The sequence below is a fragment of the Cnephaeus nilssonii genome (assembly GCF_951640355.1).
Source record: "Cnephaeus nilssonii genome assembly, chromosome: 7".
Taxonomy (NCBI): Eukaryota; Metazoa; Chordata; class Mammalia; order Chiroptera; family Vespertilionidae; genus Cnephaeus; species Cnephaeus nilssonii.
In genome coordinates this window covers 80,706,431-80,722,768 of record NC_137078.1, presented here as the reverse complement: position 1 = coordinate 80,722,768, position 16,338 = coordinate 80,706,431, and the positions used below count along the sequence as shown (strand labels likewise).

General features: G+C 40.7%; 1 long non-coding RNA gene across 1 annotated transcript in view; it reads left to right on the top strand.

Annotated features, from left to right (window-relative positions):
- The window catches only part of LOC307103668, a 16,493-nt gene extending 1,840 nt beyond the window's left edge, over positions 1-14,653 (top strand). The window contains exons 2-3 of the long non-coding RNA XR_013813831.1: positions 8,411-8,506; positions 14,114-14,653. This is a non-coding gene — a long non-coding RNA (uncharacterized lncRNA). The remainder of the gene's footprint in view (positions 1-8,410; positions 8,507-14,113) is intronic.
- The last annotated feature ends 1,685 nt before the right edge of the window (positions 14,654-16,338 follow it).

Below are 16,338 nucleotides of genomic sequence, written 5' to 3'. Positions count from 1 at the left end.
AATGTCCACCGGTTCCCTATGAGTACATGTCGGCACTGACCCCTCAGCTCTGGATGGTGGACAAATGGTGGTAATGCAGGTCCGACTCCCTCTGGTTTGGTCTCGGCTGGACCCAGGGGCACTGCTTCACCCGGATCCAGGGGCCCACGGCTTCACCTGGACCCGGGGCCAGGCTCACCCGGATCCAGGGGCCCGCGGCCTCGCCCGCCGGACCCGGGGCCAGGCTCACCCGGATCCAGGGGCCCGCGGCCTCGCCCGGACCCGGGGCCCAGGCTCACCCGGATCCAGGGGCCCGCGGCCTCGCCCGGACCCGGGGCCCAGGGCTCACCCGGATCCAGGGGCCCGCGGCCTCGCCCGGACCCGGGGCCCAGGGCTCACCCGGATCCAGGGGCCCGCGGCCTCGCCCGGACCCGGGGCCCAGGGCTCACCCGGATCCAGGGGCCCGCGGCCTCGCCCGGACCCGGGGCCCAGGGCTCACCCGGATCCAGGGGCCCGCGGCCTCGCCCGGACCCGGGGCCCAGGGCTCACCCGGCTCCAGGGGCCCGTGGCCTCGCCTTTTTTTTTTTTAAATCCTCACCCGAGGATACTTTTCCATTGATTCTTTAGAGAGAGTGGAAGAGAGAGGGCAAGGCAGAGAGAAATATCAATGTGAGAGAAGCACATCGATTAGTTGCCTTCTTCAGGAGCCCCCACCAGGGCCCGGGCCAGGGAGGAGCCTGCAACCAGGTATGTGCCCTTGACCAGAATTGAACCTAGGACCCTTAGGTCTGCAGGCCGACGTTCTATCCACTGAGCCAAACCGACTAGGGCTCCTCTTGCTTTTTCAATGTGATTCTTCTACACTTGCAATCTAATTCTCAATCGCTTAAATCTGGGCTGTCCTTGTTACTTGCACTGGTCAACAGAATATAGTGAAAGTAACATTGTATATATATAGCTTCTGAAACTAAGCCTTAAGGAGCTTTGCCACTTTTACCTTCATTATTTGAGAACACTGGCGCCACCATTTAAGAAACCCAAGATATCTTGTTGGATGAGTCACATAGAGGAGATTCAAAGCACTTTAGCCAACAGCTAACTGCCATCTTGGACTGTTTGGCCACACTGAGCCTCCAGGTGAATGCAGCCATGTGAGTGACCAAAGGTGAGACCCAGAGAACTGTCCAACGAAGCCCAGCTAAACCACAGAATTGTGGGCAAATGCACGAGCCACTACATTTTAGTGTGGTTTGTTATGCAGCAATAGACCATTGAAACCACCTCTATGGATCAGGCATAGAGGATACAGTTTTATTTTATATTTTCTAATCTTTATTGTTGAATTACAGATGTCCCTCTTTTATTCCCCCATTGTTCCCTCTACCCGAACCCCACCCCACCCAAGGCCTCACCGCCCTATTGTCTGTGAGGATACAGTTTTATTTTATTATTATTTTTTAAAATATATTTTATTGATTTTTTACAGAGAGGAAGAGAGAGAGATAGAGAGTTAGAAACATCGATGAGAGAGAAACATCAATCAGCTGCCTCCTGCACAACCCCCACTGGGGATGTGCCCGCAGCCAAGGCACATGCCCTTGACCGGAATCGAACCTGGGACCTTTCAGTCCGCAGGCCGACGCTCTATCCACTGAGCCAAACCGGTTTCGGCAGGATACAGTTTTAAACAAAGTTTCTACTCTTATATTCTTGTAGCAGAAGATAGACAATAAGCAAGAAAATAAATATGTAATGTCAGGTATTGATAGTGTTTTGAAGAAAAATAAAGAATGTTAAGGGGTTAGAGGGTACACCCCAAATAGCCAAAGCAAAGAACAAAGCTAGAAGCATCATGCTCCCTGATTTTGAACTATATTACAAAGCTATAGTAATCAAACCAGTATAATATTAGCATAAAAACAGACACATAGATAAGTGGAATAGAATGGAAAGCCAACAAATAAACTCATAAGGGTCCTTTAACTTACAAAAAAAAAAAAAAGCTAGGAATATGCAGTGGGGAAAGAACAGTGTCTTCAATAAATGGTGTTGGGAAAACTGGACAGCTACATGCATAAGAATGGAACTGTACACTATACACTGTACCAAAAAATTAACTCGAAATAGCCCCAACCTGTGTTTCCCAGTAGTTAGAGCATCAACCCGCATACCAAATGGTCACGGGTTCAATTTCCAGTCAAGGGCATGTACCTGGGTTGCAGATTCTATCCCGACCCACGTAGGGCATGTGCAGAAGGCAACCACTCGATGTGTCTCTCTCACATCGATGTTTCTCTCACATTGATGTCTCTCTCTCTCTCTCTCTTTTTTTCTCTCTCTCTCCTCCCTTTCCTCCTTTCCACTCTCTAAAAATCAATGGAAAAATATATGCTGGAGTGAGGATTAACAAAAATATTTAACTAGAAATGGATTGAAGACTTGAACATAAGACCTGAAACCATAAAATTCCTAGAAGAAAACAGGCAGTTAAGTTCCTTGACATCAGACTTGGTGATGCTTTTTTGGATCTGACACTTAAAGCAAAGGAAACAAAAGAAAAAATAAATAAGTGGGTCTATATAAAACTAAAAAGCTTCTGCATAGCAAAGGAAACCATCAACAAAATGAAAAGCCAAAATACTTAATGGGAAAAATATTTTCAAATAATATATCTGATGAGGGGTTAATATCCAAAATATATAAAGAACTCAGACAACTCAATAACAAAAGAAAAACCAATTGAAAAATGGGCAGAAGAATTGAATAGAAATCTTTCCAAAGAAAACATACAGATGTCCAATAGGTACCTGGAAAGATGCTCAAATTCACTAATCATCAGGAAAATGCAAATCAAAACCACAATGATCTATCACCTCATACCTGTTAGAATGGCTATCATCAAATGATAATAAATAACAAGTGTTGGTGAGGATGTGGAGAAAAGGTAACCTTCTAACCTTGTACCATTGGTAGGATTGTGAATTGGTGCAGCCACTATGGAAAACAGTATGGAGGTTTCTAAAAAAAATTAAAACTAGCCCTAGTTGGTTTGGCTCAGTGGATAGAGCATTGGCCTGTGGATGGAAGGGTCCCGGGTTCGATTCCGGTCAAGGGCATATGCCTGGGTTGTGGGCTAGATCCCCAGTGGGGTGTGTGCAGGAGGCAGCCCATCAATGATTTTCATCATTGATGTTTCTGTCTCTCTCTCCCTCTCCCTTCCTCTCTCAAATCAATAAAAATATATTTTTTTAAATTTAAAAAAATTAAAACTAGAACTACCATATGATTCAGCAATTTCACCTGTGTGTGTTTATCAGAAGGAAATGAAAACATTAACTTGAAAAGGTATAGGCAACCCATGATCACTGCAGCACTATTTACAATAGCCAAGATATGAAAACAACCTAATTACCCATCAATTGATGAATGAATAAAGAAGATGTGTTGTATATATAATTTTAGTTTTTTTCAGCCAGAGAAAAGAATAAAATCTTGCAATTTGCAAAAACAGGGATGGACCTTGAAGTCACTGTGCTACGTGAAGTAAGTCAGACAGATAAAGACAAAGGCCACTTGATTTTATTTACATGTGAAATCTAAAAAACAAACTGAGCTCACAGACACAAAGAACAGCTTGGTGGTTGCCAGAGGCAGAGGGTGGAGGATAGGCTAAATGAGTGAAGGGGGTCAAAAAGTTTATTTTATAAACTTACAGTTATAAAATAAGTCATTAGAAAGCACTGTACAAAGTGGTGTCTGTAGTTAATAATACAGTGTTGCATATTTCAAAGTTGCTAAGAGAGTAGATCTTAAAAGTTCTCATCACAATGCCCGGTTGGCATGGCTCAGGGGTTGATCGTCGACCTATGAACCAGGAGGTCACAGTTTGATTCCCGGTTAGGACACATGCCTGGGTTATGGCTCGATCCCCAGTGTGGGGCGTGCAGGAGGCAGCCTATGAATGATTCTCATCATCGATGTATCTATCTCGCTTTCCCTCTCCCTTCCTCTCTGAAATCAATAAAAATAAATCTTAAAAAATTCTCATCACAAGAAAAAAAATTCTGTAACTATGTATGGTGACAGGTGATACATAGACTTGTGGTGATCATTTCATGATATTTACAAATATTTAGTCATTTTGTTGTATACCTGAAACTAATATAATGTTATATGTCAATTATACCTCAATAATTTTTAAAATATTTATTTAAAAAGAGGGATTAGAAGATGACAGTTAATGACTAGAAGCTAAGGAGAAGAACTATTTTAGAAAAGTAAATCCTTTGAAGAAAATATTAGTTTGTGGTTTTTTTTATAAAGGTGGTTTTTATGCTTGATGACCCTCTAGCAACTATCAGTACATTTTTTCATGATCCTAACCCATATCTTTATAATGGCATTAAAATCCATGTATAAGATCATGTAAGAAACTTTAGAAGTCAGCTCATCCTATCTCATAAAATAAACTGAACCTCAGAGAATGTGTTATGTTATCTGTAATTTACTTATATTAAATATTATAATATATAACATATATGTTAAGTATATATACATTAAAATATTTCAGACTAGAAAGTTTTATATATGTGTATTATTTAATTTTAGTGTAAATCTTGGCGGCTATTAGTTAATGCTTTAGGTACTCTAATAAGAATTATACACTCTAGGGGTGGTTTGTTAGTGTCTGAGAAATTGTAATCAATAGTTCATATTCCAGTGGCAGCTACAAGAACTTCAGCTATCTCTATCTCCAATCAATACTAGAAGACTGTTAAATATGGCTAGATGTTAGATATGATTTTTCATGGGTGAAATGAGTGGTGTCAAGATATGTGATTTGGCTAGAAGTATTGTATGTATTGTACAGGCATCTCCACGCCTGATCAAGAGATGAGAATCTAGTGAGTGATGTTACGGGCTTAGGATTTATTCAGTCTTTTTCTCCCCATTTAGTGGAGGATCCTGTTACCTGATTCCAACTAGCAGGTGAATTACAAATATTCTGACTAGAATCCTGCTTACTAGAATATTATCTTACTTACCTAAAGTAAACCTTTCATGCAAAGTGTTTGGCAAAGTGTCTTAAAAGATCAAGAGCTGGGACTTCATTGAGCTTGCAAGTTGTATGACTGGTTTTGCCTGCTTGTTCATAAATATTTGAGCATGTGACATTTAAATGTGGGGCTTGCTTTCATTGTAGCACACTACTTGGTAGTAAGGTTTAGGGAAGGAATATATGACCCATCTCTCACTGTTGGAGGTTGCTGATATCTGCCCTTCACCCCTGCAATAACAACCAAATAAAAACCCACTCAATAATGAGCAAGTTTATGTTTATTAATATAATAAATAAATAAGCAAGTTGGCGTGGATCAGTTTGCAACAGAAGATGATTTCCTAAGGTCACATAACAATTGACTCTTGCCACCATAAAATGCAAAGCAAATCGTTTGCACCACATTAATAAAAAGAGAAGCCAACCAATGTTGAGTCAAAGTAGACAATGCCATGTTTTAGGAAGCTAGCTTACTGGAGTCTGGAGAATGGGCTGGGAAGAGAAACATTGGAGACAGGAACACCAGTGAGGAGATTGTTGCTATAGCCCAGGTGAGGCAAGAGTTAGAGGTGCAACATGGTGCAATAGAACAAGTCTGGGCACCGGCATCAGAGAGATCCATTTAACACGTAACTGTGGGGAAGATTACTAGTACATTTCCCCCAATCGAAATAATGATTAAGTGAGATGGCGACTCACTGTGTGGCATGCAGTAGGCACTAAATAAGTGCTAATTCCTTTCATCACACTTAAACCATAAGATGGAATAACGGCGTGAATGCAGAAAGACTAGTCTAAGCCTAAGCAAGGGCTTAAGCGCTTCCTGTCACCAAACATTAGAAGCAACATTTAGACTACAGTTTGCTATAATTTTCTTGCTCTTCTTGCCTGGCAAGATCATTTCAAATCAACAAACTTTTGCTAAGTAGAGCACTTAGTTCTATACAAAGAACAGAGAAGATAAAAACAATAAAGATGTCAAGGAGCTTCCAGTCTTAATATTCTTTTTCTACCTTAACACTTTAATTTCAAGGGGGCCGCCCCCTCGCCCTTCACGCAATGCACGTGGGGAACCTGGTGCTAAACCATTCATAGACGACGTCCTTCTGGTTGGGGTTTCATACATAGCAGAGCAGCTCCCTCACTGTGATCTATTGGAAGTCAGCCCTTGACATAAGGGTTTGTAAGAATTAAAACAAACAAAAAAGAGAATAAAAAAATACTTTAGTTTCTCCCCTCTGAGCTACCTCTAGCTTTCCCAACACATGACATCAGATTCAACTGTTATTTTTTGAAGGAACTGATATTCCAGGCAGTAGATTAGACCTTTCTTTTATATTATTTAATCAACACAACAAACCTACAGCGTCAATACTATTATTATCCCCATTTTTATAGATGGGAACTAAGACCCAGAGAAGGAAAAAGGGTTTATTATTCAGGATCACACAGCTAAATAATAGTTGAGCTAGGATTGAAATCTAGTCTCTGTAACTCTAAGCCCAGTGCTCTTTCCACTGTTCCAGGGTGTTTTTTGTTTTTTTTGTGGGGTTTTGGGGTGGGTTTTTTTGTGTGTGTTTTTTTGTATTTAAATATATGTGACCTTGTTATTTTATTAAAAGATATCAACTCTGTTAGAAATGCCAAGTTTTTAGGAGGCTGTTAGATGTGAGTTCCCAACATAAGGGTATGTATTTGATAACTAAGGCCAGATTCTCCCAGTTTGAAGATTGGAAGATCTTCCCTAGGGAAACAGAACATGCCGAGAGAAAAGCCTATAGACTCAAAACCACAATGAGATATCACCTCACACCTGCTAGAATGGCCATTATAAAAAAGACAAGAGATTATATGTTGGCAAGGATGTAGAGAAAAGGGAACCCATGGGCACTGTTGGTGGGATTGTAAATTGGTATAGCCACTATGGAAAACAGTATGGAGGTTCCTCAAAAATTCAAAATAAAAGACTACACTTTCAGGGATCATTTCTATAGTTTATCACTAGAGAAGTTTCTCTGAACGTGTAGAGCACCCGAAACCAGGAGGAGGAGGCGCAGCGTTCTCTCCTGAGCATGAAGCTGGCTTTTGGTGTTGCTTTTGCAGCTGCCACTAGCCATTGATGATCGCTCTTCTCTTCCACTGGGAGAGTAAGAGGAAGAGGATGCAGTCTGAGTGGTTTCTGGAAAAAAAAAAATTCAAAATAGAACTATCATATGATCCAGAGATTCCACTTCTGGGTATTTATCTGAAAAAAAAAAGAAAATACTAATTCAAAAATATATGTATATACAGAATGGAATACTATTCATCATAAAAAGACTGAAATCTTGCCATTTGCAACAACATGGATGTTGAGGGTATTATGCTAATACCTCATAATATATTGAGGGTATTATGCTAAGTGAAATAAGTCAGAGAAAGACAAATACTGTGGGGTTGGAATATTATTTTTCCCAAACAACATTTCTTATAGCCATTATTTTCCTTTCTAATTTAAAATGCCATCTTTTTCATTAACTAAATTCTAATAGATAGATTATATATATATGGAGAGAGAGAGAGAGAAAGAGAGAGAGAGGGAGAGAGAGAGAGAGAATCTGGTCTTGGACCTCTATTTTGTTTATGTTTTTTAAAATGCTCATATATTTTTGGTCAGTAATATTTCATTTGAATAAATTGTAGCTTCATAGCACATTTTGATATCTGCAAGGGTAAGTCCTTCCTCCTAATTGATCAGTATTCTTGGCTATTCTTACATTTTTTGGCCAACCTGCCAAATTTCATTTAAAAAATAATTATTTGGATTAGAAATGACATCTTTAAAATAAGTGGTCTCCCATATGTCTTTATTTTCTTTTATATATTAGAGTAAAACTTCATATAGGACTTTCATGTTTCTTGTTAAGTTCATTTCTTGCTTCTTTATAGATTTTGTAGCAATTGTGAATTGATTCTTCTTCATGACATAGTCTAGGTAAGTTATCACTGGTCTATATGGAAACTATTGATTTCTATGTGGTAATTTTGTATATAACCAATTTATTAACTGTCTTATTCATTCTTATAATTTTTCAGTTGGTTCACTTAGATTTTATAGGAAGTATCTTTCATCTTCAGGTAATGCTTGTATTATGTCTTTTTCCCTATATTTATAATCATTTCTTTTTCTTGTCTCTCAGCGATAAATACTCCAATATGACATTGACCAGTAGAAATAATAATTGGCATGCTTTTCTTGTTTTTTATTTTAGTGGGGTTTGCAGTTTACCATTTTTATTGTAACAAGTAATTTGATGGAGTGGCTCTCAATTACCAGAAGCATGAATGTATTATCTAAACAAACTGTTTACTTAGAGCTGCTTTGGTCAACAGGCATCAAGACATCCTAGAAGAGATCTGCTGCTGACCTCCCTTGGTCCCATAAATATGTCCTGACCAGGAGACCAAGATGTTAACAGTTTATATAAGGTGAGTTTCAGGGAAACTAAGTAGCCACCCAGATACTTTCTCAGTAACTCTCTATAATCCTTCCTTGCATGGATAGCACAGCTTGTACATATTATATTGCATGTTCCATGTAACAGGTTACATCTGTATTTAACATAAAGCATTTAATTTAATAGAACACATCTATATATAACATTTATGTACTTATTTAGCTCTGGATAATTGCCTTTATGGGAGTCATAGTATAGGCATCCCTGATAGGTAATGTCTACTATATGCAATGTTTGCCTTTTTTTTTTTTTTTCTGGTAGATGCTTTTTATTACATTATGGTGGTGATGATGATGCTGCTGCTGCTGCTGCTGATGATGATGATGCTAGCAAAAGTTATATGTTTACTTGGTGCTAGTTACTGTTAAAAGTACTTTATATATAACTCATTTAGAAAATTTCCTTCTTTTTGCAGTTTACTAATAGTTGTATTTTTTAAAAAAATATATTTTATTTATTTTCCACAGAGAGAAAGGGAGAGGGATAGAGAGTTAGAAACATCAATGAGAGAGAAACATCGATCAGCTGCCTCCTGCACACCACCTACTGGGGATGTGCCCGCAACCAAGGTACATGCTCTTGACCAGAATCGAACCTGGGACTTTTCAGTCTGCAGGCCGACGCTCTATCCACTGAGCCAAACCGGGTAGGGCTAATAGTTGTATTTGTATGAGTGCATGTGTGTTAACAAGAGTGAGTGTGGGATTTTACTGAATGCTTTTCCAGCACCTATTAGCATAATTGCATGATTTTCCTCCTTTATTCTACTGCTGTAGGGAACAATATGAATAGATCTCCTACTGTTGAATCAGAGCTTCATGGAGTCCTCTAATCCACCAGCATCATTACTTTTCACTAATTATCTCATGCTCCTCATGTTCTCATTTTTTCTTTCCCAGTCTAGAGTCCATTGTACATCAAAATCACCATATTGTAAATATTCTTAACAGTGCACAGATTCTTGCACATTGAAAGGAAATTAATTAGAAGGTGGCTGGCAGGGCAGGACTGGGTGAGATGGCCAGACATGCCCTAGAGCCAACCTCCCACAGCCCCTCCCCGGCTGGCTGCACCTGGGGTGGTGCCTCTGCTTGAAGGGCATCTGTGGAGTGAGTGGGGTCCCTCTGGCAGGTGGTGTCCCTCAGCCTGGCCTGCGGGGATCGGGCCGAAACCGGCTCTCCGACATCCCCCAAGGGGTCCCGGATTGCGAGAAGGTGGTTCTCGAGTGACGCATCCCGGAATGGGGCTCCCTCCTCTCCGGTTTCGGAGTACATCACCAGAGAACCGCCCGCTGCCAAGTCACCGCAGCTCGGCAGCTCCTGCGTTGAGCGTCTTCCCCCTGGTGGTCAGTGCACGTCATACCTACCGGTCGGTCAGCCGGTCGCTTAGCCTTTTATATATATATAGACTAGAGGCCCAGTGCACGAAATTCATGCACGGGGAGGGGGGAGTGTCCCTTAGCCTGACCTGTACCCTCTCCAATCCGGGAGCCCTAAGGGGATGTCCTACTGACGGCTAGGCCCGCTCCCCGTGGTTCTCTGCTCTCTGCGGGGCCTGCCTGCTCCACAACACAGTGACTGACAAGCAGGCCATGCTGGGAGCTGCCTGCAGGCCAGGCTTGCCTGCTCCTGGGTCACTGTGGCAATGTCCAAGCAGGCCATGCTGGGTGCTGCCTGCAGGCTGCCTTTCACTGCTCCCGGGTCTCTGAGGCCGTGCTGGGTGCTACCTGTGGCCATGCTTGCTTGATCCCAGGTTACCGCAGCAATGGCCAAGCAGGCCTCTTTGCACCTGCTGTCGTCTCCATGGAGGCGATGAGGTTAATTTGCATACTCAGTCCTGATTGGCTGGCGGATGTTGTGAAGGTACAGTCAATTTGCATATTTCTCTTTTATTAGTGTAGATTCTCTTGTTACTTTCTCTTCATTATGCTCACTGACAAAATTCCAAATCCTCTCACACCCAATTAACTGAATAGTCCATGTCTGCACCTAAGCAGCTGGATATGGCTGGAGAGAAGCCCACGACTGTGTTCTCTTAAATGAAATTTCTGACTACAAATTTTAAATGAGCACTTAATACTGCCCAGCAATTCTGCTATGCTCTCCCAGTAGTTTTGGTTTTCCACTACTCAATATAACGCTTTCTTCTTCTTTCAAACCTCCGGCATACTCCCCCCACTTCATTTTTATAGGACCTCAATATATGATTCATTGAGAAAATAGAGGCATTCAGATTCACCTTCCTCCCACCTAATCTATCAACTTTTCTGATCTGCTTCAGGATCCATATTCTTTGCTTTTTCACATAGGCACTATAGCCCATATCCATCTGCCTTCCCAAGGATCAAATTGCTTATCTCTGCTGCGTTACCAATTTCTCCTTCTCTACTGGATCATTTCCACCATCAAACACACATGCCTTAGTATCTCTCATCTTAAAACACACATACACACAAGCAAAACCTTTCCTTGACACCATATTTCTCTTCGACTACCATTCCACTTACTTCTACTCATAGCAAAACTTATGGAAAAGTTTTCTATATTTGCTTTTGCTGCTTCTTAACCTTCCATCCTCTCAGCATGCTCCAATCAGCCTTTTAACCTCTTCATTCCACTGAAACTGCTTTTGTCAAAGCTATCATTGATCTCTAGCTTGCCACTTCTCTATTCTCACCTTACTTGACCTCTAGGAAGTTTTCAACATAGTTAACCACTTCCTTCTTGAAATATTTTTTTTAATTTAAATTCTTTATCATTGAAAGTATTACATATGTCTCCTTTTCCCCCCATTGACCTCTCCCCGGCCACTCTCCCCCACCCCAGCACATGTCCGCGCCTCCCTACTGTCTGTGTCCATGGGTTATGCTTATATGCATGCATACAAGTCCTTTGGTTGATCTCTTACCCCTTTCTCCCACCCTCCCCTGCCTTCCTTCCAAGGCTCGATGGTCTGTTCGATGCTTCGTTGTGTTTCTCTCACATCCATATTCCTATCTTTCCCTCTCTCTTCCACTCTCTCTAAAAATCAGTGGGAAAATATCCTTGGGTGAGGATTAAAAAAATAAAGGTAGGGTCTACATCCCCTTCCCTTGACTATGAGTTGGGTTGTGACTGCTTTTACTGGTGGTGGCTGGTATAAAATGGTGGAAGTGATACAGTATGACTTCTAGGTCATAAAAGCCACTTTGCTCACTGCAACACTTTCTGGAAATTCTGATCAGCTATGTGTGAAGTCTGATTACTCTGAGGTTGCCATGCTGGGGAGGCCATGTGTAGATGCTTCAGTTACCTGTCCCAGCCTACAAGTACAAAGGTCCTATGCTATGTACTAAATATTAGGAATGCAGAAATAAATGAGGCAAGGTCCCTGCCTTCAAGATTTCCTGCTATCTACAACTTCGAGATAAAAATTTAATTATCTTCTCCCCCCAAAACACATTGCTTTGGTATCAGGGAGACTTCTCTTTCTCCTATTCCTTCTCTTCCTCATGCTTCTCCTCAACCTCTTTCTCTACCTTTTCCATCTCCACCTGCTTCTCTGGCTCACTCTTGCAGTCCTATTACCTAGCACAGGGTCTGGTACATGGTAGGTATTCAATAAATAATTGCTGACTAAATCAAGTAACACACAAATCAATAAATATCTTCACATAACTTGATAGATTCTAAGGAACTACAAAAGTCTTCTGACCTTATGTTTTCATCATCTCAAACATTCTTGAACGCCCCCAGAGCCTGGAGCTCACTACTTCCTGAGAACCCTACTGTCCTGGGTATTTAAAAAGTCTTTTTAAAATTAGTTGTTTTCACCCAGCCAGTGTGGCTCAGTGGATTGAGCATTGTCCCATGCACCAAGAGGTCACTGGTTTCCTAATCCAGGGAAATGCTCGGGTTTCCAGCTCAATCCCCAGTAGGGGGCATGCAGGAGGTCGATGTTTCTATTTCTCTCTCTCCTTCTCTATCTAAAAATCAATTAAAAATAATAATAATAAGTAAAAAATAAATAAAATTAGTTATTTCCCCCAACCTACAGATAAAGAAGGCTTGTTCAGGACTGGAGAGGAAGTCAAAAGGATTGGGCATTTTTTGAACCTTTTCAAAGTTCCAGCCACTGTGTTAGGTACTTGTCATTCATTATTTTCTTTGATCCTCTCAATAATTCTATGAAGCAATTAGTGTCATCTCCATTTTACAGATGAGGAAACTGAAGTTCAGAAAGGTGAGGTGACTTACTCAATGTCACATGGCTTATAGAATTGAAATTTGAAAATAACAATATATAGTTGGAATTCTAGTCCAGGTTTATCTTATCCCCTAATTCATGTCATTTTTTTTTTGTCTTGAAGAGGAGAGAGAGAAATCAGTTGTCCTAGCTTAAAAGTGTAGTATAAATGAAGTCTGAAAGTAGAAGCAGACATACCAATTGATTTGCTAGTCAAAGCCTCATACTTGGCCCTCCGTACTAGCTCTGCCATCTCATTGACAGAAATGGCAAATTCAGATATAGCTGCCAAATTTCTCTATCCCTGGCTCCTAGACCATGAATATATAGAAAGCTGCCAGCAAAATACAAAAGAGGCCACTTGTATTCAACATTGTACTTTAATGAGGATATAAAAGAAAAAGCATTCATATTGGAAAAGAAGAAGTAAACTATCTCTATTTACAGACAACAGGATTTTACATATAGAAAATACACACACACAACTAAACTGCTAGAGGTAATAAATTCAGTGAGACTGTAGAAACAAGATTAATATTAAAAAATCATATGTTTTGCCTGGCCCGTGTGGCTCAGTGGTTGACTGTCAACCCATGAACCAAGAGGTCCCCAGTTCAATTCCCGATCAAGGCACATGCCCATGTTGTGGCTCAATCCCCCACAGGGGGCATGCAGGAAGCAGCTGCTGAATGTTTCTCTCTCATCAATGTTTCTATCTATCTATCCCTCTCCCTTCCTCTCTATCTAAAAAAAAAAAAGAAGCAATAAAAACATATTTTAAAAACAAATCAGTTGTTTTGAATAATCCAAGATGAAATTAAGAAAACAATTCCACCCTAGCCAGTTTGGCTCAGTTGATAGAGTGTCGGCCTGCAGACTGAAGGGTCCCAGGTTCAATTCCGGTCAAGGGCACATGCCCAGATTGTGGGCTGAATGCCCAATAGGGGGCATGCAGGAGGCAGCCAATCAATGACTCTCTCTCATCATCGATGTTTCTGTCTCTCCCTCTCCCTTCTTCTCTGAAATGAATAAAAAAAATATTTTTTTAAAAAGAAATCATTTGCAATTACATAGCACCACGAAGAATAAAATACTTACGAGTAAATTTAACCAAAAAAGTGTAAGATTTGTTCTCTGAAAACTACAAAACATTGTTGAAAGAAATTAAAGATAACCTAACTAAATGGAATATATCCTGTGTTCATGGATTGGAATACTTAATATTGTTAAGATGGCACTACTCCCCAAACTGATCAATAGATTCAATACAATTCCTATCAAAATTCCAACTGCCTTTTGGGGGTGAGGGGGCAGAAATAGACAAGCTGATCCTAACATTCATATGCAAATACAGGATGTGAGGGCGATCTGGCTGCGACATCTGTCACCCCATTGATCGCCAGGGTTGATTCGGCTGATCTGGCTGGCTGATCCTCCTCCCTCACCGATCCGTGTGCGTCCCTCCCGTGTCCCTCCCGAAGCTGCGCAGACGACCTTCCCCCCAGAGGAGAGGACCGGTCTTCGGTCAAGGGTATACGAGTAGCTGCGCTCCCCTGCTAGAACCTCCAAACAAGCTCTCATATGCAAATACAAGAGACCCAGAATAACCAAAACAATATTGAAAAAGAAGAACAAAGTTGGAGAACTTATACTTCCTGATTTCTTTTTTTAAGAAGGAAAGTGTCCCCACTTTCTTTTCTTTTTAAAAAAAAATTTTTTTTTATTGATTTCAGAGATGAAGGGAGGAGAGATAGAAATATCAATGATGAGAGAGAATCGTTGATCTGCTGCCTCCTGCATCCCCCACACTGGGGATGGAGCCCACAATCTGGGCATGTGCCCTGACAGGGAATCAAACCATGACCTTCTGGTTCATAGCCATTGAGCGACACTCGCTGGGCAATATACTTCCTGATTTCAAACTTACTACAAAGCTATAGCAATCAAGACAGTGTGATACTGCCCTGGCCAGTTTGGCTCAGTGGGTAGAGCATTGGCCTGCGGACTGAAGGGTCCCAGGTTCGATTCTGGGCAAGGGCACATGCCCAGGTTGTGGGCTCAATTCTCAGTAAGGGGCGTGCAGGAGACGGCTGATCGATGACTCTCTCTCATCATTGATGTTTCTATCTCTCTCACCCTCTCCCTTCCTCCCTGAAATCAATAAAAATATATTTTTTAAAAAGACAGTGTGATACTAATATAACTGTAGATATAAGATTGACAGAATAGAATTGAGTGTCCAGAAATAAACCCTTACATTTACAGCTGATTAATTTTTGACAAGGGTGCTAGACCATTTGTTGGGGGAAAGAATAGTCTTCAACAAATGATGCTTGGACAACTGGGTATCTATATACAAAAAAACTGAATTTGAACCTCTACCTCACATCTTCTACAAAAGCTAATACAAAGTAGATCAAAAACCTAAATGTAAGAACTAAAACTATAAAACTCTTAGAAAACAGCATAGAAATAAATCTTTATGACTTTGAATTAGGTTTCTTAGTATAACGAAAAAAAGCACAAATAATCAAAGAAAAGTTGGACTTCTAAATTAATTTTTTTTCTGCTTCAAAGAACACCATAAAAAAGTAAAATGACAACCCACAATATGGGAGAGAAGTTTTGCAAATTATATATTTGATAAAGGACTTAATATCTAAAAGGTATAAAGGACTCAGACTCATACAACTCAATAATAAAAAAATATAGATTATCCAATTTTAAAAGAGGATTTGAATTGACATTTCTTCAAAGATATACAGATGGCCAATAGACACATAAATAGATGCTCAACATCATTAGTCCTTAGGGAAATGCAAACCAAATTCACAGTGAGATAACACTTCATGCCCATGAAGATAGCTATAATAAATCTAAAAATAACAAGTGTTGGCAAGAGTGTGGAGACATTAGAACCCTCATACATTGCTGATGGGAATATAAAATAGTATAACTACTATGAAAAAAAAAGTTCCTAAAAAAGTTAAACATAGTTACCATATAACCCAGCAAATCTACTCCTAGGTATAAACCCAAAAGAATTGAAAACATACCCACACAAAAACTTGAACATGAATGTTCATAACATTAGTACTATAGCCAAAAAGTGGTAACAACCAAATGTCCATGAACTGATGAATGGGTAAGCAAAATACGGTATATATCCTCAACCACAAGAGCAAGGCGGGTGATTGCGTAGGAGCAGGTGGACAGAAATTTCATTTGGGTGCCCGGTGGTGTCTCTTGGCAAGTTGATCTAGTTCACTCGTGTTTAATGCAAGTCCCTGTCCTCCTCAGCCAGAGTGGCTCCTCTTCAGCTCCCACTTAAGATTTCTTTTCAATTATGGGGTCCCCAGCTAAAGAAGAAGAAAAGCCCTGGCCTGATAGATCAGCTGCAAAGAAGCTCATCCTCGACTTCCAGGCTCCAGACTTGTGGAAAGTTAGTATAAGGAGAGACTGTTGAGTCAGAACATCGATAGACCAGCAGTCCAGACAAGCATTGGAGTGTCACAAGCAGTGTGGGTGGCTGGAGCCCTGCCTTCTGGCACAGCGTCCACTAGCGAGGCTCCTTTTGGC